Source organism: Pinus tabuliformis, chromosome 1_2, assembly GCF_031772625.1.
Source record: "Pinus tabuliformis cultivar Carrire ecotype Pingquan chromosome 1_2, CPIR1, whole genome shotgun sequence".
Lineage (NCBI taxonomy): Eukaryota > Viridiplantae > Streptophyta > Pinopsida > Pinales > Pinaceae > Pinus > Pinus tabuliformis.
Window position 1 is genome coordinate 801862287 of NC_142298.1, and position 25790 is coordinate 801888076.

At 36.8% G+C, this 25790-nt stretch overlaps 1 pseudogene across 1 annotated transcript; it reads left to right on the forward strand.

Moving 5' to 3' along the window:
* Positions 1–4976: 4976 nt before the first annotated feature.
* Positions 4977–8271, forward strand: LOC149208327 (ABC transporter C family member 10-like; annotated as a pseudogene). The gene is made up of 8 exons (XR_016252734.1): positions 4977–5805; positions 5933–6097; positions 6201–6496; positions 6597–6811; positions 6923–7228; positions 7328–7391; positions 7510–7749; positions 7898–8271. The product of XR_016252734.1 is annotated as an ABC transporter C family member 10-like (transcript).
* The last annotated feature ends 17519 nt before the right edge of the window (positions 8272–25790 follow it).

Here is a 25790-nt window from a genome sequence, read left to right on the forward strand (position 1 = left end):
CACCCGCCCGCCCGCCCGCCCATCCCACCTGCCCGCCCCGCCGCCCCGCCCATCCCACCCGCCCCCCCCGCCCCGCCCACCCCCGCCCGCCCCCCCGCCCCCACCCACCCGCCCGCCCCGCCCATCCCACCCGCCCACCCGGCCCAGCCCACCCGGCCCGCCCCCGGCCCGCCCCTCCCAGCCCACCCGGCCCGCCCCGCCCAGCCCACCCGGCCCGCCCGCCCCGCCCAGCCCACCCGGCCCACCCCGCCCGCCCCGCCCAGCCCACCCCGCCCGCCCGCCCCTCCCAGCCCACCCCGCCCGCCCGCCCAGCCCACCCGCCCACCCCGCCCAGCCAACCCGCCCACCCCGCCCAGCCACCTCGCCCGCCCGGCCCGCCCCGCCCAACCCAGCCCACCCGCCCAGCCCACCCGGCCCGCCCGCCCACCCCGCCTCGCCCACCCCGCCCAGCCCCGCCCAACAATTTTTTTATTTACTAATTTATGTGTTTTTTTTTTAGGAAAATGGCATCAAGAAAAATTTCTGTGAATCTTTCTGGAGCAAGGAGTCTTAAAGGTGTATCTTCAAAAAACGTTGGTGAACGAACTCCACCTGAGCTCATACCTACAAAAAACGTTGGTGAACGAACTCCACCTGAGCTCATACCTACAAATATGTCAACTGTTTTAAGTGATAAGAAGCTAATCTCAGATTGGAAAAGTTCAAAAGAGGTGAAATTTCCATCAAGAGCCTGGTATGTGAAAGAAAGAGAGAGCACAACTGTGAATATATATCTATACATTGATACACGCAATAATACTGAAAATTTGGAGGTGATGGGAAAAGTCATAGATATGTGTTCGGTACCAAACACTGAAGTTGTTTACGTACTTACAAAAACTGCCAAGTCACATGAAAGGATTAAATACCGACTATCATATTCATTATATGATAGGAGAGAGGTATCTACAAAGTTGTGTAAACAAATCGTAAATGATATGACACAAAACACGGTAAGTATTGTTATTTGTATTTTTATTTTGCGTTTTGAAAATGTCTCGCTATATTTTTTAACTTTGATTATATTAACATATGATATTTTGTTTGGCAGAATTTTGTTGAAAGCTGTTCAATTATGGTGGGAGGCATTCATTACATAGAGAATGATATCATGAACGTTGTCAGCCATTTTTACTCAGTGTCAGAGGAAGATATGCAAAACATGGAAAATGTAGTAATTGATGATGCTACAAAACTACATCCAAAGAATCAGAAAAAAAGGCCTCTGGTGGATAAATCTAGCAAGGGTAAACAAGTTACTTTTGAGGACGATGAAGTTGACAATGAAGCATATGTTTCCATTACTGAAGATGAAATTGAAATTGTGGAAGGTCGTAAAAGACCAAAAGTAACAATGGCCAAGAATAGATCTCTTCAGAATGTTAAGACGAAAAAAAGTAGAGTTGAAGATCTTGAAGTAGTCATTACTAGCAGTCAAGAACCTAGTGAAACTTCAAAAGAAAGCAGAGAAATCATTACACCAGGAGCTGATTTAGGTGATGGCATTATCAAAACAAAACAAAATGCCATTCGACAGAATTTGACAAAGAGAAACCTAGTTGATGGTGGTCGTACATTTCAATTAAATGTGACACAAACCTATAAGGCAAGTGAAGGACAATGCCAATATCAAGTCAGAAAGCCGCACCATCTGCATGTTCACAACTTGAAGACATTGATGAGGTACAATCCATATGCTCATGTGGTTAGTTATGTGCTTCTTGTTGATCCACTTCAAGTTCCCAACAAAGAAGCATTTGATAAGTCAAAATGTTTTGAATACAATTATTATGTGCTTGGGGGGAACCATTCTGTTGAAGCTCAAAGACAATTGATGGAGGAATATCCTAATAACCCACGTTTTGAAACGATGAAATGTATCATTTATGCTGGTTTAAATGAAACAGAAGCAAAGCTAGTGGCATGGGATCATAATTCAGATAATGAATATAGGATGTCTATGACTTTGGTCCAAAAGGTTAGATTTATTCATAGTGAATTCCTAGAAAAATGTGGTGGGGATAAGATCAATATTACTACAGATTTCCGAAAGGAATGTTGTATGGAAATAGGCTATCAAATTGAAGATAAAGGCAATTCAAAAAATGGAAAAGACAACAGATCTAGCGATTTATTCAGAGGTGTTGATAACATTTTCCAATTGGCATTTAGAACTGGAGATATTTGGAATTTGATTGATGACATTTTTAGCATGTGGGAAGACATTGGCATTAAAAACCAGAAGGTCAGAAAGTCTAAGCCATTGATATGTAGCAACAATAAATCAGCGCCTGAACTGAAGCAACTTCCAGACGATATGACCATCACGCCTTGGAGGGCGATGCAAGGAGTGAAAGATGAAAAAATTGTCAAAACAATATTATCTCGTGTGAAGTCGGGGGAATTATCATTGGAAGAAATGTCTGAAGAATTTCAAAAGTAAGTTTGCTGAATTATTTTTACTTATTTCCAGGATTATAGTTATCTTTTAACTAAAACATGTTGTTATTGGTAGTATTTGTTATACATATCAGTGTATTAACTTTTTCTTACTTTATCTATGCAGTCACAAAGTTTACATGAAAATTCAGGAACAAATGGTTAAATTGTTGAATGAAGATAGTTGGGATGATGTTGTACGCAACTATCCAGATTCAAGTTCTACATCAACATTGAAAGCTTTTTATCTTGCATTTAAAAAGGTAACTTGATTTATACATTCAGTTTTAATCATCTGTGTACTATTTTTAATTTAAATTAAAACTTACACATACATTTGTTTGTTTGGTAAAAGATGAAGAAAGAAGATAATGGAGCACCAGACAATTTCAAGACTTTTATTGAAAAAATAAAGATTGAAAGACTGAGAAAGCAACGTATTAAGAATGTTGAACTTGATCCAACTCTTAATCATTTCATTTGGAATGGGCTAGACACTATTCAATATCAAGTAATACAAGGCGACTGTGAAGACATTGCGAAACTCATACCAAAAAGGGATTATGCCCTCGTTATTGCAGATATTCCCCATGGTTTCAATATTCCAAACATTTGCTATGATAATGACCCTTATACTTATCAAGCTTTTAATAAAGTGGTGGTGGGATTTAAGGAAGTGACGTCATCACCATTATGGAGATTTGTGACATTTCATTCAGACACACAGTTGGCAATGTTATTGTCAAGCTTCAAGGGGAAAACAAATTCAAGGATGCAGCTTACATGGTAAGATGTTTAAAGGTATATTTGATTAATGTTGAAAAATTAATTTATGTACAAGTTAATTGAAATTTTACTATTTTATGTTACAGGCAAAAGTCAAATCTTCTTGACAATGAAGATCAACAATTTATAAATGACTGTGAGTTCATTCATATTGATAGTTGGGCAAAAGATGATAGCCATATGTCTATGATTTTTAATCGGGTAGACAAAAAGAGTCATAGCCAAATACTGACTTATGATGCTGTTGTGAGAAAACTAACATATGAAGACAAAGAAATGAAATGAGAGATAGTTAACATTTATCAGAAACCACAATTATTGATTAACTATCTTATAGACATATGTTCAAATGAAGGAGATTGGGTTCTGGATTTATTTTCTGGCTCAGGTACGTTTTGCCACATGGAATTGAATTTCAATATGTTCTTTTTTTTAATTAATATGTCATTGTACTAATTTACTTCATTATTTTTTTGTGCTTGATAATTAGGTACAACACTAGCATGCTGCCTTCAAAAAGGAAGAAATTGCATTGCAATTGAGAAAGATCCATTACAATGCAATTTCATTCAGCAAAGAATTAATGCTCTTCAATTTCTTCCAGATGCAATGCAAGAAATTGGGTTGAAGAAAGGGGACTTTAGTGAATCACGTGTGGCAAAAAAGGCAAAGGAACCCCAACCACCATTACATGGAATGTATGGAAAGACACATATTGGGGGATTTGCAGACATGAAAGACCCATTAGAAGAGGAAAATGAGCAAAATGAGCAAAATGAAACAAAAAATATTGTGGAAGAGGACAATGATGAAACTCTAGAGGACGAAGAGTTTGGATTACGTGACATTCTTGATTAAATTTAAGTTATGCTTGTAACTCAAGCTTTGCAATGTTTTGACTTTGACATTTTATGAGAAGAATAAACACTCAATTAGGGTTGTTATACGTTCAATATTGGTAATATGTGATTTTTGCATTGATTTTTAAGTTAATCATTTTTTTTTGAAAAAAAAGTAGTTATTATTATCCTTTTGACATGAAATTCATAAAAAAAACTATTATTTGACCATTTTTAGTTAATATTTTTGTATAAAAATTGTGATTTTGACATGTTAATTCTAGCAAAAAATTATCAAAACGTTTAGTTTTTTTGTTATATTTATGTTAAAAATGGTTATTTTTTATGTCCATTGTTAAAAAATGTTGTTTTTTAGAAACAATTATTTCATGTCGATTGAAAAATTAATTAAGGGGGTTGAAAAGATGTCTAAATATGTAGATTATCTAAAATTCAAACTATCGACTTTATAATTTAAAAACGCAAAACAATAAAAAGCCCACTAAAAAAAAAAAAAATTAAGATAGAGAACAAGAAAATATGAATACAATGACGACTTCAAAAACTATCAAATTTAGAAAATAATTTTTTACATTTCACACACTAGAAAATTTAAAGTCAAAAAATAGGTCTTTTAAAAAAAGGGTGTGATGCAGAATACACACTTTTTAAAATCAGGATGAAAATCACTACCATTCACCGAGCCTCACCCACTTAATGCACATGAAAAAAATTAAAGTTCCAAAAAGCATGTTCTTAAAAAAACATGTGTATTCTGCATCAACACTTTTGAAAATCGGGTCATTTTTTTGCCACCTCTACAAAACGGGTAACAGTATCAGTTCCCGTTTCAAAGTTTACATTGTTTCCATTGAAGCTGATGGAAAGGGAAGGATCGTTATTTGGAAGGCTTGTGATAGAGTATTGGTCCCACACATCAAATGCTCTTCTTCATGCAACAAGCACTAAATGAATAACCTTTCCGTCTCTCTGCCCAGATCATGAGATCTTTGGTCGATGCTTTAACTCTTGCATGAAGGGCTAATTGTAGCATTGGTGACCTTATTGTTCAATTGATGTATTCTCTCTTTTGTAGTTGATGGTAGATGGGGAGATTCATCAAACTAGGAAATATCAGGAACTGTTGGTCTCGAGTGAAGTATTTAGGGAGCTTGTGAATGCACACAAGAATATTGTTGGTTCCAATGAATCAACAGCCACGATGCCATCCACAAAAGATGAACCGATTAATGATGAGAGAGAAATTCAAAGGAGCAAATCACAGAAAGAACAACTGATTTCAAATAGAGCTCCCAAGGGGGATCAGCTAGTTAAAAGGGAAGAGAAGGAAGTTGGGGACACTGGTTTGAAGCCATATATTGACTATTTGAAACAGAATAAAGGTTTCTTATATTGTTCTTGTGCTGGTCTCGGTCATCTTATATTTCTGATTGGGCAGATTTCAGGAAATATTTGGATGGCTGCAAAGGTGCAAAGTCTTCAAGTTAGTGTATTAAGTTTAATAACAGTGTACTCAGCCATTGGGTTCACATCTATATTGTTCTTATTCCTTCGGTCATTGCTTTGTGTTATTTGGGGGCTTGAGGCATCAAAGTCCTTCTTTTCTGAGCTTCTGAGTTCTTTATTCCGAGCACCAATGGCATTTTTTGATGCAACTCCATTGGGAAGAGTTCTGAGCAGAGTAAGTATTTTATGTAATCACCATGGGCTTCCTTCTTTTCTTTTCGCTCCTTAAAACAAAAAGTGAAATTTGATGTACATCAGGGTAGTAAACTACTGACATTTATCTTCCCCACCTCCTTTTTCATGTTTCTTCAGATTTCAGCATTCTCGATGTAGACATTCCTTTCTCTTTTGTCTTTGCCATGTCGTCTACCATGAATGCTTATAGCAGTCTTGGAGTTGTGGCTGTTGTAACATGGCAAGTTTTGTTTGTAGCCATTCCAATGATTTATTTGACCTTTCAAGTCCAGGTAAAATGCCACTTCACGCAAGTTTCTTGAGAAGACTCTGTACTTCACTATGAATATTGTGAGAGAAGCTATAATTGATTTTTTGTTTGTTCAATTTAATCAGAAATACTATTTTGCCTCTGCTAAAGAACTGATGAGACTAAATGGTACAACAAAATCACCTATTGCAAATCATTTTGGCAAGTCCATAGCAGGAACAATGACCATTAGGGCTTTCAAGGTTGAGGATCAGTTCTTAAAGAAGAACTTAGACCTTATTGATAAAAATTCGAACCCCTTTTTTCTACAGTTTCTCGGCAAATGAATGGTTGATTCAGCGTCTAGAAATGTTAAGTGCAACTGTTCTTTGCTCCTCTACTCTTGCTATGGTTCTACTCCCAAAGGGCAGCTTCGATCCTGGTATGGACGATGAAACTAAGGGTCGTTTGTGGGAGATATCTGTTGTTACTGGATGCTTTTATGTATACGATGATGATGCCTAACATTTGAACTGGTGCAGGTTTTGTTGGGATGGCACTATCATATGGTCTGTCATTGAACATGTCATTGGTTTCCAGTGTTCACATCCAGTGTACACTTGCAAACTACATTCTTTCTATAGAACGCATCAAACAGTACATGCACATTCCTAGTGTGGCACCAACTGTTATAGAAGATTGCAGACCACCAGATAGTTGGCCCTCACATGGGAAGGTGGCATTTCAAGACTTGAAGGTACCTGAGTTGTGCATTCCAACAAGATGAATGTGTTAACATTTATTTTTATAACTAAAATTTGAATGGTTTATGATGTTTGCAGTCGAATATATTTTGATATGTGTGCAGATTAGATATAGAGCCAACAGCCCCCTTGTTTTACGGGGCATTAAAAATACATTTGAGGGAGGTCAAAAGATTGGCATTGTTGGGCGAACAGGAAGTGGGAATACCACTCTCATTAGTGCTATTTTTCGATTAGTGGAACCTGCAGGGGGTAGAATCCTTATAGATGGTTTGGATACTACCTCTATTGGGCTTCATGATTTGCGGTTGCGCCTTGGGATTATTCCTCAAGAACCAACTCTTTTTCGAGGAACTGTTCACTTCAACTTGGATCCATTATCTGAGCACTCAGATTTGACAATTTGGGAAGTATGTAAATGCTATTCAACATAACATCTCATTGAATTTATCATATGTGGAATGACAATAGTAAATAATGCTTTGAATCTATTTTCTTTCTTTATTAAGGTTCTGAACGAGTGTCAACTTGGAGACATTGTAAGAGGGAAGGTGGATGGCCTAGATGCACCAGGTAATTTTTGTATTAAATATATATTTTTAAATGTCATGGAATTCTTTGACATGAGGCCAAGAATTTGGCTGTTAGATTTGCAAGTTTTTCGTGGCACTAAAAGATCAATAAAATGCAGTGGGGGACGATGGAGAGAATTGGAGTGTAGGACAAAGACAATTATTTTGTTTCGGACGTGCATTGCTAAGGAAAAGTCGAATCCTTGTTCTAAATGAAGCAACAACATCAATAGACAATGCTACAGATGCCATTCTCCAGACAATAATTAGAAAGGAATTTGGAGATTGCACTGTAATTACTGTTGCATACAGGATACCGACTGTTATGGACAGTGACATGGTGGTTGCCGTTAGTGATGGTAAGGCCTTGTAATTGTATCTTATCTCTGTGCTGTGTGCATGGATTGGTTTCAACTGAATTTGTTGCAGTTGAGGAAATGGACAGTAGTGAAAGTGAGTCTATTCATTTCTACCTAATTTGAATGCTTTTGATTTGAATTCATGCAGGTGAGATGGTGGAGTGTGATCATCCATTGAAGCTGATGGAAAGGGAAGGATCGTTATTTGGAAGGCTTGTGATAGAGTATTGGTCGCACACATCAAATGCTCTTCTTCATGCAACAAGCACTAAATGAATAACCTTTCCGTCTCTCTGCCCAGATCATGAGATCTTTGGTCGATGCTTTAACTCTTGCATGAAGGGCTAATTGTAGCATTGGTGACCTTATTGTTCAATTGATGTATTCTTGTGTTAGATAAGATCTCAGTGTAACAACGATCAAAATGACGGGTCTACGAAAATCTGGGAGGCCAGTTGTTTAAAATTAGCTCATCTGTTGTTGCAACCTGAATTTTCGTTCATAAAAAAATACTTTGAACAATGTGTTTTTGTGCACAAGGGCCTGAAAAATTCTCTGTTGAAATTTATAAGTCTAACCTGTTAGAAATTCTTCCTGCACTATCTGGTTTATTTCACCTACTTGTTTAAATTTTTAACAAGTTATTTAACCATATAAATACTGAAAATAAACACAAATTGGGACTTTATAACCTGAATTTTAGTAATTACCTTTGCTGATTTGATATGTCGGGTCTTAGGTCATCCAAACCAACTTACAATTTTAGTTATAACTTTATAATTTTCCTTGGAATGTAAATGAATGGAATGTCAACTAAATCAGGAGGCTTATGGGACTGTACTAAAGTTTTCTTGGTTGCTTCCTTAAAGACTATATGTTATATAAGAATCACAAATTGACAGAATGAGTTCAACCAGACCAGGGGGCTTGCAGTACTGCATTGAACTTTTATGCTTGCGTCATTTTAGACAATACATGTCATATAAGCATCACAAATTGATAGAATGAACTACTGGTAATGGAGTTGAATTAGACATGGGGGTTACATTTACTTTGATATAATAAACTTCTTGTGTACTGGTGTTTAGATATGATTTGATGTGCTACTAGTGTAAGAGTGGTTATTGTCATTGTAAGTAAGGTGATTATACCACTCGGCAGCAAGTGTGGCCTCCCCTTGTATGGGAATAATACAATGAAATGTTGCTAACTATCACCATTGAGAACAACCCATGGCTATATCATCAATTATTCTTAATACATACACATTTTTCTTGTAATTTTGCCCAACCCACCATAGAATTTATGTGCATGTTGAAGGTGGCTGCTTATTTCAAATTGGGGAACTTGGCTTAAAATTATGAGTTCCAAACTTAAATCCTATTATCATGAGCTGGCTACACATCTAATTTGTTGAACTTCAACCTTGGGAACTAAACGGATGCTGAATTTTTTTTTTCTGTGTCGTTTGTTTCTTCTTTCTAAATGATGATGTGCCCAACCACATACTAGCACTTACAGTAATATATTCATCCAAATTTGTCATACGTTTGCATATTTTGTGCATTGTATGGGCTGCGATAGCTTTATAATTTTTGTACTCTTTAGACATTCTTGCAAGGGGAATGTGATGGCCTTTTTATTTTTGTACTCTTAGACACTCTTGGTAGTGCCAAATGGTACTTTGAAATATTTTTGTTATAAAATAATAGCTACATTGCACAAGCATCTAGAATGTCCGAACATTGGGAAGGTGGATATGATTGTTTATAACATCAAAGTTTCTTCACATTGCACAAGTATCTAGAATACAGGAACATTGGGAATGTGGATATGAGGGTTTAGAACATTAAAGTTCCTTCCAAATTTACAAGAAACGTTAGGTTGGGAGTGGAAATACTATAAATTAAATAATTATGAAAAAATATTCTGAATCACAATACATCTTATAGTGAGTGGTGCATTGATATATCATATTTCAATTTATAAAATGTTTGAAGGTATTACTTACCAATGTTAAGATTACATTCATACCCTGTTTGAAGGTATTACTCACCAATGTTCAGATTACATTCATACTCTGTTTGAAGGTATTACTTACCAATGTTCAGATTACATTCATACGCTGTTTGAAGGTATTACTTACCAATGTTCAGATACATTCATGATAGATGAATGTAATCCACGTATATTTGGTTAAATTCAAAACTGACTGAAATATAATGCCAATATTGGAATGTTATGCTTTTTATAAATGCGTATACTCTACTATTTATTTTCAATCAAAATGTGGGCTATTTCTGAACTATTTTGTCTCCTAGGAATGCTTCAGATTTTAGTATTTAAATTTTATTTCAATCAAATGCCTCCTATCTGTTGGAAATGCAATATGGTATATACTATAGTACATCAGACTTTACTATGTTAGTATACTGAACTATTCAACAAGTTACAATGTCTTCAACAAGTTACAATGTTGTATCGTTTCTTTCACATCTTCCATTACAATATAATAGTATTTTCTAATAACACCTTAAATAGGTAGCATATGGAAAATTTACATCTCGGAAGAGGTACAAAAACATGTTCACATAAACAAAAGCAACTACATGGATAATGGATAACCTCTACATGACATTACTATTATTTACCAAATAGCCATATTCAAATACACATAACTAATCATTTCAAGTATAACTCATTATTCATCCACCCTAGCTTTCAACAATGTCCATTCACATGTTGCTATTTCTCCACACACTAATATTATTTACAAAATACCCATATTCAAAATACACATAACTATTACTTTCAACTCTAACTCATTATCATCCACCCTTTTTTTCAAAAATGTCCATTCACATGTCACTATTCCTTCACAAACTATTATTATTTACAAAATATCCATTTTCAGAATACACATAACTAACTATTGCAATTGTGACTCATTATCACCCACCCTTGCTTTCAACAATGTCCATTCACATGTCCCTCTTCTTCCCCACTCTATGTTATTCTTCACCACTCTATGCCTTACGGCGTTTCCTTTGCAACATAAGGTGCAAATGCTAGTTATTATTATTTTAAACCATTGTGAATGGGTAACTTGTTGGAGTAATTTGGGCTAGAAACCACAATGAAATTAATTTAAATATATTTTTTTCAAAACTTTTAAAATAAACTAAGTTTATTTTGTAATGATTTTATAGAGAAAATGAAATACAATATCAAAGACATGCAATGCTTCATATGTTTTTATGGTTATACCATTATTTAAATGCAATTTATGTGAGGAAAGTATGGAAGAAGGGGGCCTTATGAATATGCCATTACTCCTCTACAATGTTGGAACTGTGTCAAGCAAAAGTCTAGCAATAAATATTTAATGAATGAAAAACACAAGGAAGAAGGATAATGCTTTTCACCACATAGTCTCATGCATAATATTCTACTTTCATTTGGTGTCTAGTTGCCTTTAGTTTTCCACTTTTCTAATTTGTATGTCTACTTGTCCCTCAAATCTGTACATATTTTATTCTCTAACCCATTTCTAAAAGATGTGGAATAAGAATTGATCTTTGGAGGAGTCATCATCAACTTCATTAATTAAAGCATCTGAGCCATCTTGCTCAACATCTTTTCTCATTATATAACTGGAGTCATTTTGATATGCAATGTGCATGTTTTCACTAATTGGGTTAGATCTCAAAAAGGTATTGGGTATAATAGTAGAGTTTGGATAACATACTGATGTCTTAATTTACATCCCTTGACCTAATGGGGGGTCAACACTAAAACAATTGTGCACTATGAATGTTGGTTGATCAAGTCATTTGGTATCCAACTAAAACCCATTTTCCTTTCAAGTTCTACAACACAAACTACCCTAAAAAAGTGATGCCTACAACAAGGAAAACACATGTACTTGCTAGATGAAGTACATGTCCACTCGCAAGTAGTAGACATTTTCATCTATTTAGCATCATTGTTGAAGTTTCATTGACTTATGACTAATGTGCCTCCAAGTACAATGTAAACGTGGAATCATTGTATTGGTGTACAAGGTAGGTTGATCATGTTAGTTTACTTAAAATATAGATCTTAGGGTATTAGGATAGATGTAGCTAAATGTATATCCTTTACATAGATCAACATTGGTTGACATAATGATTGGGCCAACACTTTATGAAATCGCATTATGAAGCGCCATCAAATTATCTTGGCAATTAAAGTAACATAGTCAATATATTACTCACACTCACCCATCAATATAACCCAATGTTTTTTATTGATCCCAAATAGACTTATATTTGATGCAACTTCAACCAATTTAAGTTCTAATATATATTTAGATCCAAGCTAAGAAGCATTGTAAAAAATATATTGTAGATTAAACTATTGTTAACCACCTTTATGAGGGTCAATAAACATTCATAAGAAGTGACTTGCAACCAACCACTTCCTTAACTATATGCAAGTTTCCAAAAAATGTTTTAGAGGGGTAACCCAAATGGGTTATCAAATGACACCAACTATTAGGGGATACACTCATGTGGGTTAGATATCACTCTATAGCTAGCTATTTTAGGGCATACAATGGTTATCTAATTAAACATAATTTTGAAATGAATGAAACTCATCTCTAAGAAACCAAACTCTAATACCATGAAAATGAAACAAGGAATGACCTATCTATTGAATACCCTAGGTACCTACCTTAAGTATACAAATTTGCGTCTAAATATAGTTTCAGTGCAACCATTCATGTAACAGTTGAGTAGGTAGAACCTTCATAATAGTGCTTTTCAATATGATGTCATAATTCAACTAGTCCCTTAAAACATGACAATATCTCATGTGATGATTCTTGGGAAACCACACAAAGTCCAAACTCCTTTCAAATATCAAATTATTTCATGTGATAGCTATGGAATGTTGATCCATAACTTTTGTCTTATCCACTCATTGGTTCACCCCCTTTACATATTTCTTGACATATAATTTCTTAAAATCAAACCCATAACAATAAATCCCACTTAATGCATTGAGCTCCCTACATAAGGTCCAATATATTTGTTCATTTCCTTCATCATCTTCATGTTTTTGCATATTTTGTGAATATTAGAAGAAGAATGTGCTTCTTCCCCATTAAAGATTAAATCCTCACACTCCATGTAGTCTAAGGATGCAATTCCTAATTCTCTCTCCATTTCTTCATTGAGATCTCTTCCTCATCAAATCCATACCAAGAAAACTTCACTAGAGGACTAGGCTCATCATGTGGAATTATTTATCATCTTCAAATCTGGAGAAAGGTTTAAGAAATAGTAATCTCATATCATCGCAATAGGAAATGCAATTAATGGGTAAAGAATTGTACCAAACAATTACAACCCCTTGTAAAGTCAATATGAATAAAGGAATTAAATAATTCTCATTAGACATAGTATACATCTAGAGAAATTAACAAGTCGAACATGATATCCAATTGATTAAAACTCAGTTCTTGTGAAAATGGGAAATTGTAGCCATGGACTAGAAGGAACATAGCTTCAATTATTTAGGTTGACAAAAGGATCCAAACAAAGTATACTAGCATTTGCACCAAAAAGGGTGCAAATACATGCCAATATAAGTGTAGATGAATGTAGAGTGATACATAGGTAGAATTTTAGGAAACAAGGGTGTGGAAGGCGTGAAGAATTAGGAGGCTAGGGGTGGGGTGGAATGGGAAGGAATTGGTAAAGTAGAGGGTTGCAAGTAGGACATGGGTGGGTTATCTAAATCTAGTGAGTTTGTCCCGACAATCAAATGCCTTGATAGAAGTACTGAGGATATAGAGATAACCACAAGCTAATGGGGAGGACAATGAATCAAGCAAATAAAGGCTTAGAAATTAAATTTGCTGAAACAATGAGACTAAAGTGGAAGAAGACATATATGGAAATGTTGGCATGCACCATATTGCATTGGTTTATGTAATTATGCTTTGCTCAATCCATGAGCTCATCATTAAGAGGTGTTTTAGGGTTTATTTTACCATCTAAATATATATACAATAACATTTGGAATATAATGGTTTCTAATGTCTAATTGGAGGTCAGGGATTGACTAGTCAAAGGCATTCATAGGTTGGGTATCTCTTAAAAGTCTAGTGTGCCGAGGGGCCTGGCTATGTGGGATGTTATTTTATAAAAAAAAGTTCATATATATATATATATATATATATATATATATATATATAATTAAAATATTGTAATTAAAATATTTAAAATTTAAATTTTTAATAATATTGAAAAAATATTTTGTTTTGAAAAATAAACATTATAAATTTCATTGGTCAATGTTAAACTAATAATGGTCGATGGGCAATGTTAAAGATCCCATTTTATAACCTTAATTTACTATTCTTACGGTTAGTTGGCTACCAGATCATGCTACATGTGCTACCATTGGGAATGTCCTCAAACTATCTTGTCACCATATTTGAAGTAGAACACATTTAATACTAACACATAAGAGTCTAAATTATTAAAAAAAAATATAGAAAAATTACAAATAAACCAAATATAAGTAAGGAAAAACCATTCTCAAATATAATAGTAATGATTAGAGATTACATTTGAGAATCCTTAAAAAAGACATAAAATAATATAAAAATTATATTTTATTTTTTAATACACATATACATTTTTCTTTTTATCTTATAAAACAAAATACATCCTTTATTTATTGCAATACATTTTTGATTTATTAAAAATACTTGCTCCATACAATACTCTAAATTAGAAATGAGTTAAATTGACTTCACAAAAAATTGGAAAAGCTAAATTATATTTTGTTTTGATAGAACAACTAAATTAGCTCAAAAAGTTCAATCTTAACTTAAATACAAAACCAACCAAACAAAAGGATCAGAGACCCAATAGATCCAACATTAAATATAAAACCAACTAAACAAGAGGATTAGTGAAGCACGAGCACAATGTGATCAATAATTTTCCTTTGACCCAACAAATGCTCCTTAATTTTATAAGATGAGTTTTGGGAGAATAGACTTCAATATTTGTGCTAAAATTTTGGAGATAATAATGTATAAGAGGTTGCACATAGAAATTGGCCAATATATAGAAAAAGAGGACAAACTTATCTCCTTGGGCGCTAAAGCTAAGAAGGAGGCGTATGCAATTTTTTTGAACACATAATCTACTATCCTTATTAAATTGAACTTGGTCACCTCCCAAAACAAAGGATAGAAATGAGTTGGGAAATCATCTAGGCCAGGTGCTTTGTTCTGACATAGGGAAAACATGCTTTGACTTCCTCTTCTATTACCTCCTTCGACAAGTCAGTGTTTTCCTCTGTGGAGTATTTTCCTCTATTATATACGCAACAACAATCAAATTCGGAACCTGTGGGTCATAAAATAGTGTTTTGTAATGGATATCTATGGCATAATTCCCTCTATTATATATGCAACGACAACCGCATTCAGAACACGTGGCACAAAATAGAGCATTTTGTAATGGGAAACCTATTCTTTCATGATTTTTCCAAATTCATTGAGCTAGGTGCCATCTACCAAAATGGTTTCAATGTTATTCTTCCATGGGAAATATTTTACTTGATTATGAAAAATTTGTGTGTTAATATCCCCAGCTTGAAGCTGAAGGCTGTAGGATTCAAGATGCTACACCTCTTCCTTTTCTTTAAGGGCTTTATGATATTATTCAAACTCCTTCCATTCTTGGAGAAGAATTTCTTTTAACACAATGTCTTGCTCTATTATCTTTTAAGTTTCTTTCAAGGAGGTTTTATGTTGGATAATTTTGGATGCATTATACTCTTTCCTATCCTTGACCAATTTCTTCATGGTTGTCTTAAATATTTAATTTTATACTCCCAAATTGTTATTTGGGAACTATTGTAGCAGCTACAACCACCCTCCAAAATTTTTCCTTAGCTTGGTTTTGGAGCCTCCCTACCAACCATCCTTAGCAACATGTCTTGCACTCCCTAGGTACATATGCTTCCAGTTGAGTTTCTTGGCTTATCAACTTGTGTTTGCTAACTTGTTTTCCTTTCAACCACAAGATGACATCTCGTGACTTGGTCTCCAACCGGATCTTGTGCTCACTTGGAGAATTGCGCATAACAGGAGGGCAACCAGCCTTGCTCTCCAGAATTGCACAGAGCATCAAGACAACCTGCTTCTCTCCATAAATGCGCAGAGCAAGCAGAGTGCCTTCCATTTGAAAATTGCGCAGAGAAACCTATCACTGGGCTTGCTCTCAGAATTTGCGTAGTTCTGGCTAGCAGCCTTGGCTTCAGTCTAGAAATTGCGCAGAGTTTGAGGGGCAGCCAGAGCCACTCAACCCAGAAACTGCGCAGAAGTCATCCAAAGGCTGCAGTCCATTGCATGTGCACCCAAGTTAACCTGTTCCCTCTAGGACTGAGCAATATTGCTTTGCATGCATGGGAAGATTTTTCCCGAAAAAGAAAAAAGCAAAAAAAGAAAAAAGAAATTCTAGATTTTAGGGATCTATTTTTAGCAGCTGGGGGTTACATGGAAAAATCGTTTTAGAAGCCTCCCACCAAGTGTCATCTTTTCCTAGATTTGTGGCATGCACGTCATAAGCCTCGATATTGTCAAAAATATTTATTCTACGCTTCAGAGCTCATTCTTCACTTTGATCTTGGATTTTCAGCATTCCCCATCGCATCTAGGAACCTTCAGCACACTCAGCTCAACTTTTTCTGGGTAAGTCTGCTTTTCATCTCTTTTGTTTCTTTTCTGTCGCTTTTTGTGTTTCGGTTTGTGTGAATGTTGTTTGCTTTGTTTTATTGAATGATTGTTGTTGTTTTAATGAATGTTAGGTTGTAGAAGCATTGTTTCAAGTTTTTAATTGCACCTCCTTGTTGTCGCATGCATGACATTGTTTCTGCACTAACAGTCATTGTTGCTGCGACTCGCTTCACACACTTCATTTTTTTCCCGTTTTACTGAATCTTGCACTCACTAATTGCATGCATGTTCATTCACTCATGTTTGCACCCAGTTTTGCACATGCATTCAATCCTTACTGTTTTCAGTCGCCCGTCGGCAGGTCTGAGCTACCTTGGCCCAGACTTTCCTTACCTAACTTGCAATGTGCATTTCTGGGATGGAAGGTCTTGTCTTGCTCCCAGAAATTGCATAGAGCTTGCCTCACACTGGCCTCCTAGAGTGTGCTCTGCATAATTCTGAGAGGCAGTTCCTTAGTTGGCCCTCGAAATTGCGCAATGCAGTTTTCCTGGGTTGTATTCATGCTGATTGAAACTGTGCATTGCGTAGTTTCAATCCTCAACAGGCCAAGTTGGACTATGCTTTTCATAGTTGAACAGTCAGTTAGCTCACTGACAGTCCAGAGTATGTTCTGCGCAGTTTTGGCAATCATTCTCAGAACCTCCCAGTGAAAGTTGCGCAAATCTTCCAGTCATTCACCCACGTGTGTTGCATATCAATCCTCAAGTTGATTTTGGTTTTCAATTAACATTGTGCTCGCAATGAGTGTTGCTCTGTCTACAGGTATCACAAGTGTTCAACAGTCTCTCAGCAGTAGAGGTACAATGGCTTCCAAGAGAGCAGGGTCAAAGGACACCACTAAGAGTGCAACTGGAGATATGGTCGAGCAAGTGTCTATGAGCTTGCTGATATATGAAGATACTAAGTTGTTCATAGACAAGGAGATAAAGATCAAATGGCAGGAAATCAATGACATATTTTCAGCTACCTTTGAGGAGAATATGGAGGAACACAGAGTCTATGTCAACATACACAAGTATGGCTTGTACCGGGTTGCATGCAGGTATCCCGCGTTTCCATGCGCGGACATGATCCATTGGATTGTCTCGCATATTGATCTAGAGATAATGGTGTTGAGCAGTGCCAGTGGAACAAAACTTTCTACGTTCATGGAAAAGGACTTTCAAGTGATGTATCACTTGCCACAACCGGTGATCACAATGGATGCACCCTTCACTAGGCCCAACAACAGTGAAAACTCAGGAGACATCTTGAAGAGGTAGGTGAAAGAGCCTTCTAAGTTCAGGGCAACACCTAGCCAAGTTTACAAGACAAGGATACTATGGAAGGCTTATCAACTCTTGGTCATCTCTGCATGCCGCTTATACGGCCAAGAGAACATAGAGACCTTCCTGTAGAGTTGGGTGATTGTGTTTGATCAGCTGGCGAACGAAGGAAGAACTTTCAATTGGTCCAACATGTTGGCTCTCCAGCTGAAGGGACAAGTAACAGATGCCCGACATCAGCCCAAAGGTCAACAAGCAAATATATTCATGTCCTCTTACATACTTGATGCAATTTGTGCCCATCATCAGTTCCCTGGCTTGGGTTGGGCATAGACACCTTCAAAAACCTCTGTGAACACCTATTGCAAGTTGTTCTTCGAATGCAACTTCCGTGGATTTATAATACAACTATCAGACCACTTTGTCACCTTGGTGTACAGGATGATCTTTGAATAGGATCCACCTCACATGTCACAGGCAGTGATGGAGGCATTGGTAAGCATAACAGATTGGTATGCCTCACCCCTTGGCACCTTCAACCAGATGTATAGTGCGGAGAAGGCTCCGCATGTTTTACCGAAGTTTTCCATGGATAAGCTGGTCATGCAAGAGGTTTCATACCACATCTCAATAGGGTTGTCAGCAAGACTGCACTGGAAGAAGAAGGCACCTTGGCCCGCTCTTCCTTTGCGTATCAGGTTGTATGAGATCCAGAATCTCAAGCATGTTGAGGCCGAGACAGAGGAATTCAAGAGATTCACCTTTGGCACTAGAATTTTCAATCCATATGACGTGGATGGCATAGTGGAAGACCACTTTACAAGAGTGTATCATCCCTGGATCCACGGGGTGTGCCATTGGCCCGAGGAAGACCCATGGAGATACTACTATAACTTCTCAAGGCTCAATGAACCGGTCGGAATGGTTGTAGAATGATTAGTAGTGTAGAAGGTAGGAGCATCTGAGAGAGCAGTAACATCAGTAGTAGAAGAGGGCAACAAACCTACGCTTGAAAAACACAAGAGGATGGTTGTTGACATCGCAAAGACGGAGAAAAGCTGCAACTTCAAATAAAATCCTCTTGTATTGAGAGTAGCTTTGGAGATTGAAGCGAAGAGGTGAAAACACAACAAAAGGATTGTGCAAAGACATAGGGAGAAGCAAAAGTTGGAGGAGTCATAAAAGGAGTTGAAGCAAAAACTAAGGGAAGAACAAGAGTTGCATAGAAGAGAGAAGGAAGTGTAGCAGGAACAGGAACAACAATAGGTGCAACATGCACACATTGATGAAACTACACCCATACAAGTTATTGATTCATCTGAACAACTGGCAGATAGAAAACAGGGTGAACAGTCGCAGGAGTAGGACTTTTCTCAGGGGATCAAACAAATGTTTGAATAGATGGACACAGATGTGGTTCAACCCGAGCTAGATCATCACATTGACCTCATGCTTAAGGACCAAGGGGTCACCCCATCAGCTTCACTAGATCCGGGAGCAAAGCAAGTCCCAAGCGATCAAGGAGACACTGAAATCCTTGAGGACAATTTGGAAGCAGATGTGCACAACATATCCTTTGATGAGTCACAACACAGAGTTGTGTAGTCACGCAGAGTTCCCACTCCAGATGTCCATGTATCTCCTGCATAGTTTGACGAACGAGTGATCATGTCCGATGTGCACAGACATCCAGCTACATTGACCAATGTTACAAAGGCATATGTCGAAGCTACCAGCTCAAGTGTAAGCTTCTTGATAGATCAGAATGAGTGCATGGCTAAGGAGCTACAAGTGGCCAAGCAGGGAGAAGAGTAGGATGCAACATTCACTAGGGCAGAGTTGAAGAAAGCGATACTTGATGAAGTATCGTCTCTCGAGACAGTCATGTGGAAGTTGTACTTCAGGTTCATCACCGTGCATAAGTTAGTTGTCCATATTAACAGTTGGCAACAGCGCTGTGCTAGGAGAGCACGCATCTTGTCAGACATAAACATTGCTATCGATCACATGCAGATATGGACAATGAGGTACAAGGGAGCCCCGTTGCACTTGCCAAAGATGATGAAGCCAAAGGCAATGGAGTTGAAGGCATGCCTCCAGAGTCAAATATGGGATTATGAGGAACTCCCACAACTCATCATCATCTTACAGGCTTCACATGGATGAGCGTTCAGAAGCATGGATGTCATTGTGCACATGCATGCGATCCCATCCATTGGCACACTCACGGAGGTGAAAGCAAAGAACCAAGTCCGACTGGAGTTTGACATGTACTTCAATTAGTTGATGCACATAGCCACAAGTGTAGACTTCCAGATGAGCACATACACTATGCACCAGTATGGCACTGGTTTGGCTGCACTTAAGACCATGATGTGCATGCTATCTGACGAGTTGGAAAAAGGTGCCAAATCAGTGTACCTAGATGCAACGGAGGTAAGAGTTCACTTTCAGAACGATGTCACCACATAGTACGCGGACACCATAACAAACTACCAAGCTTGGCATCAGTTCACCACCATCGCTCATCAAGAGGTTGTCAACGAGTTAGCCTTCCCATAATTTTCTGAGTCTTAGTGATATCTTGTGTGGCTTACTCAAGCTTATGCTTGTCTCACATGGGTATATGTGTAGATTGTATTGTAAACATGTTGTAAAGTGAAAGATCAACTGTCAATAGTAGAATGTAAACAGTCATGTGTAAGTTGAAGGGTCACAAGGGTAGTTGAAGAGTCACAAAGGGGAATTTCAAGGGTCACCCCACACTTTTCTATATATAGAATCTCATAACTCATTGTACAAGGTTTTGGGAGCCAAGCTTCTGATAGCTATAACTTAGAGAAAGCTTAGAGTGTATTGTAACAATCCTTGGCTTCTCCACAATGCAAAGCTAGTACATCTCCTTGGAGGAGCAGGCGGTAGTGATTGTAATGTTTCGCTATTGGGGCTAGTGGTTTTCATGGTTGTATGCATGATTGTATCTTTCACTCTTTTAATATAATGAAGGAAACACGTTTCATGCATATATTGTTGTTGTAGTTCAACTATCTTGGTTACTCTAATGATGTATGTAGATGTAATTTATGCATGTATGTATGGACTATTCCGTATGTCTTTGTCTGAATCTTATCGAAGCATGTGGTTGGTATAATCCATCAATTTTGATCGTCGGCTATCCTACTTTCTATCTCGTGATGTCTTTCATCTCGTGTGTTCCATTTCAAGATGCATGCTATCACAGGCTTCTAAGGGGCACACTCTTCTCCCCTTCAGTGTGTTGGAGCCTTTCATACACCTTCCTTGACTTGCTGCAAGGTCACACCCTTGATTCCAACAAGGACATCTTACTTACCTCTGTGCGTAACCACAGTCAAGGCAATACCGTACTACCCACTGCTGGGACTCCTACTCCAAACGGTTTGAGGTCTAGTTGGGACTTCATACCAGGGAGATCCCCTAACATGTTGGCGGGTCCAACACCATCAACATTTCGAGCACTAGAAGGAGGGCCAGATGACAAGTTGAGTCCTCACATCCTATTTTGAATCTTCACACATCTATCATGGATATTGTTATAGTTAACCCTCCGCAATGTTTGTCCAACAGACATCCCTTTGAAGTTAAGAAGGGGTTCTTTGATGACTTGTATGAACTCACGTATGATGGTGAAGGCGAAGTGGCCTGGCTTGAGCACTTACATGACTTCCTTGCATTCATGGAGAATGTGTAAGGTTTTGATGAAGTAGAGGTCAAAATGCTGCTTGCACAGACACTTCGCAAATTCTCATCACTATGGTGCTGCAAACTGCCTCCCAATTGCATGCACTCATTCAAGTAGTTCAATGATCTAAAAGAATCTTTTTTTCATCATTTTGATCCTAAATCACTTGATAAGAAAATGTCAAAACAACGAAAGGCCCCGCATGAATCGCTAATGGAATTTTGGGCGCGCTTTCGTCTACTCTCTTTTGAAGCTCCAAAAAGTCAAATGAAATTAGAATATCTTATGGAAAGATATGAGTATGTATGTCACAAATCACTCCGTCTCAAAGTGAATAAAAATCTCAAACCCCGCTCAACATACTTCGGCGATGGAGCTGCGCAATCACAAGTGGACAAAGTCATTGTCACAAGTGACTGTGTGCCTTCCCCTCATTAAGTAACTCCACCCCCACCGAGTGGTATGGGAGAGTGTACACATAAGACCCATCAACTGTTACATTCTCCCACCCTCACTACTCCTAATTTCTGCGCAGATTTGGTTGGGAAGCCCATGGGTTGTCACATGCACTTGTTACCCCAACCTTTGTCCCCACGTTTTGCTTGTATTGTCTTGTGTTCTTCCATTCCAGACTCTACAATTATTGTGAACGAGGATCAAGACATCGACGGAGTTGGTGTTGCACAACCAACCTGTGCTCTCATTCATGATGAGTATGACTGGGAATCTAAGCTTGAACCCGCAGTGAAGGATGACCTCCTTCTGTCTGTGCCTCCTTCGCTTTTTCCTAACATCTTTGGTGATTCTGCTATCTTTGATTTTCCTTGTGTAAATCCTTCCATAGATGCATCTACTTCTGATCATTCGCAGAACACAACTAATGTCAGTCCATCATTTGACAGCGGAGAGGACAAATTCTCCATTGAAAATCCACTCGATTTTTCATCTACTTTTTCTGGAAATGCAGAGGGTGAACATTCTTGCTTCTCATCTACCCTTCTATATGATTCATCGGATCATGAGAATTCTGATGAACTCATTGATTTTTCTAATCATATTTTTCGTGATCTATTTACTCCTATATTCGACCACGATGTTGATTCAATCACTGTTGATCTTTCAAGGCACTTGTTTATGATGATTTATTTGTCGATGAAGTTGAAACCCCATAGGTTGTTGAGGCACTTCAGCTTGTGCTGATGGTTATCTCAAGCCTTCGCTGTCCTGAGGTTAGTCTCATTTCTGATCAGGAAATTGTTGAACTACCCAAGCCTCCTCATCACTCATCTCTATGCATTGAAGATCAATCCAACACACAGTTTGTGCTTCCCCCACCCAAATCACATGATCCCATTGCTCATGCTTTGGAGGAGTCATACACAAGAACAACACTTGCAAGATGTAAGTTGTCTCTCTTTCTCATGTTTTCTTGTCTATCACAATCAAGAGAGTGCATATGCTTATCATCTGCACACAGTGTGTCACAACACCATGGTAAGTTCATAGAGTACTTGTCATGTGCTTTCACTCTTTTCTTTTTTGTGGATGCGCTTAAGCTCAGAGTGTGTTGGTATTCATTGTTATATCTTTCATGTTTGTTGGTTCACTTAACTTTGCTTTTCGCAAACCATGTCTTCACCAACATGGGTCAACCAATGTACTAGTGGTTGCATTGGAAATATCAATTCACGTGAGTAGACCCATGCATCATTAGCTTAGGAGTAGGAGTCGTTAGCTTAGGAGTAGGAGTAGTGTTTTCCTGCATGCATGTTTTATTCATGGTAAATTTTAGGGGAAAATTTTAGCCCAAGGGCGAAATTTAAGGGGTTTTTCATTTTAGAGGGCCAATTTTTTTATAAAACACCCATTTCATATATTTAGCCCAACATTTTATTTAAAAAACAATTATTTTTTTCATTTTAGCCCCAATAAAAAGGGCGGATAAACTATGAAAAGACTCATTTGACTGATTCACCTGGTTTGGGAGGTTATATTCCATTACAATCACACGATTTTTTTCTTTGCAATGTTAAATTCATTTGCAATCGCCCATTTTCTAGTTTGGGAGGTTGTATTTGGTCCCAGTAAATAAAAATATAAATAAAGTGAAGGTATGGTAAATAAATAAAACCTCTTTTTATATTTAGTCCATAACCCTCTTTCTATTTAAGAAGGCTCAAAAAAGAGGTTTTATTTAAGTGAATCCTATGGGCCAAATACCATATTTATAAAAGAGGTATGGTAAATTAATAAAAATATAAATAAACGAGAGGTATGGTAAATAAATAAAACATTTTTTTATATTTACTCCATAAGTCACCTTATATTTATGAACACTCAAAAAATGTGTTATATTTAGGTGAAGCCTATGGGCCAAATACTATGGGCCAAATTATTATTAATACCATGCAAAAAAACATTATTAACCTTAATATTAGTATTAATAAAAATAAAGATGATACATGGTATTGACCCATGGTATTCACGTGAAATGTAGCGTATTTAAAGGGGGGAATTAAACCAACATAGATCCATCTCTACTCTAGATCTACTAAGGCCCAAGAGGGATCAAATATCATGATAAGTAAACTAGGATAGAGTGAAACAATATTTGATCCCTCTCGGGGCTTAGTAGATCAAGAGTAAAAATAGATCTTGTAATTTAATGTAACTTAAACATTTTAACTTGGTTAAAATAAAAATATAAAATAAAAATCAATTATTAATTTTACTATTTCTTATAAATTACTAATAGTAGTTTTTAAGCTCTAGGTTTATGATAACCCATGGTATTGACCCATGGTATTCATGTGAGCAGAGACTATTTAAAGGGGAAATTCTATCAGCTTAGATCCATCTTAATTTCGGGTCTACCAAGTGCTGAGATGGATAAATAGATTTCATCCCTCTAAGAGTGGTAGATGTGGAGTTAAGATGGATATAAGTTGGTTTTTATGATAATGAAGATATTAAATAGACTTAGGAAATTATATTGTAAAAAACATCTTAAGGTGAATGGTTAAAGCTACATTTATTCACTTCACAAAATTTAGTAAAAAATACCAATATCTCCATTAATATTGCTTTTTCTGATTTAACAAAAAAGAAATTCAAAACACTGAAATCTTATCACTCTTTCCGCATCACTCTGCCAGATTTCCCACCATTTTTCAAACATTCTCAATATGATATCTTCATGAAAAAGTTAAGGTACTGATGTTGGATTAGTTGTTTGAAAAATATGTTGCTTTGTACAACCTTTCATCTTCCCTGTTATTCTTAGTTTGTCGTAATGATCTATAGGGGTTGGCCCACTGCACCATATTGTCCTAAAAGGCAGAGATTGTGCACCAAAAAGGAAATTAATCCACATGTTACAACATTGTTAAAAAATGCAAGACGTATGAAGATAGTGAATTATGCTAATAAGCAATTTAGATGACGTAATTAAATTTTATTATTTAATTGAAGATTTCCAATTAAAATAATAATAAATCTACATTTATATATTTATATATTGATTGGAAGGCTTGGTCACTTCTTTCCATTAGACCCCTTGAGGCATTTGGGATACCTACTACTTTCTTATATTATATAGTTGGGGCTTGCTACTTGTTGGTGTGTTGGGGTAAACAAACTTGATATACTTTTTTGATCTCACAGTTGGAGTCTATGGAATAAGAAAGAAATTTGATAGCTTGACAAAAGTGGTAGAGAAAAGATTAATATCTACAAGAACTTTGTTGTGGAATATTATCAAAACTAATAGAAGGATATGAAAGAGTGTACAGTAATGAACCTTGACAAACACAACCACTGAACTTGCAACATTGTTTGTAGGAAGATAAAATTATGTTTCTTTTTTACAAACATGTATGTTAGTATATTACAGTTTAATGAATATGTTTCCTATTATCATATATGGTTTCATACTTTAACAAAACATTTGCCAAGACTTGACAATGTTTTATTATTTAGTGAAAGATTTTCCAAGATCTTACAAGATTTTATAATTTAGTGAAAGATTTGCCATGACTTTACAAGATAATATAATCTGGTGAGAGATTCACCAAAAAAATTATATATACATATTATATTATTGATAAAATCACCTCCCATTTTTCCTATGTATCATGGGGATTCACCCATTTATTATACATATAAATTTAGGGTGGTTCTTAAAATTTTCCCTGGTTTTATTTCTTTATGTGTTTGTTGTTTGCTTGCTTTCCTACTTTGCTTACTTTCT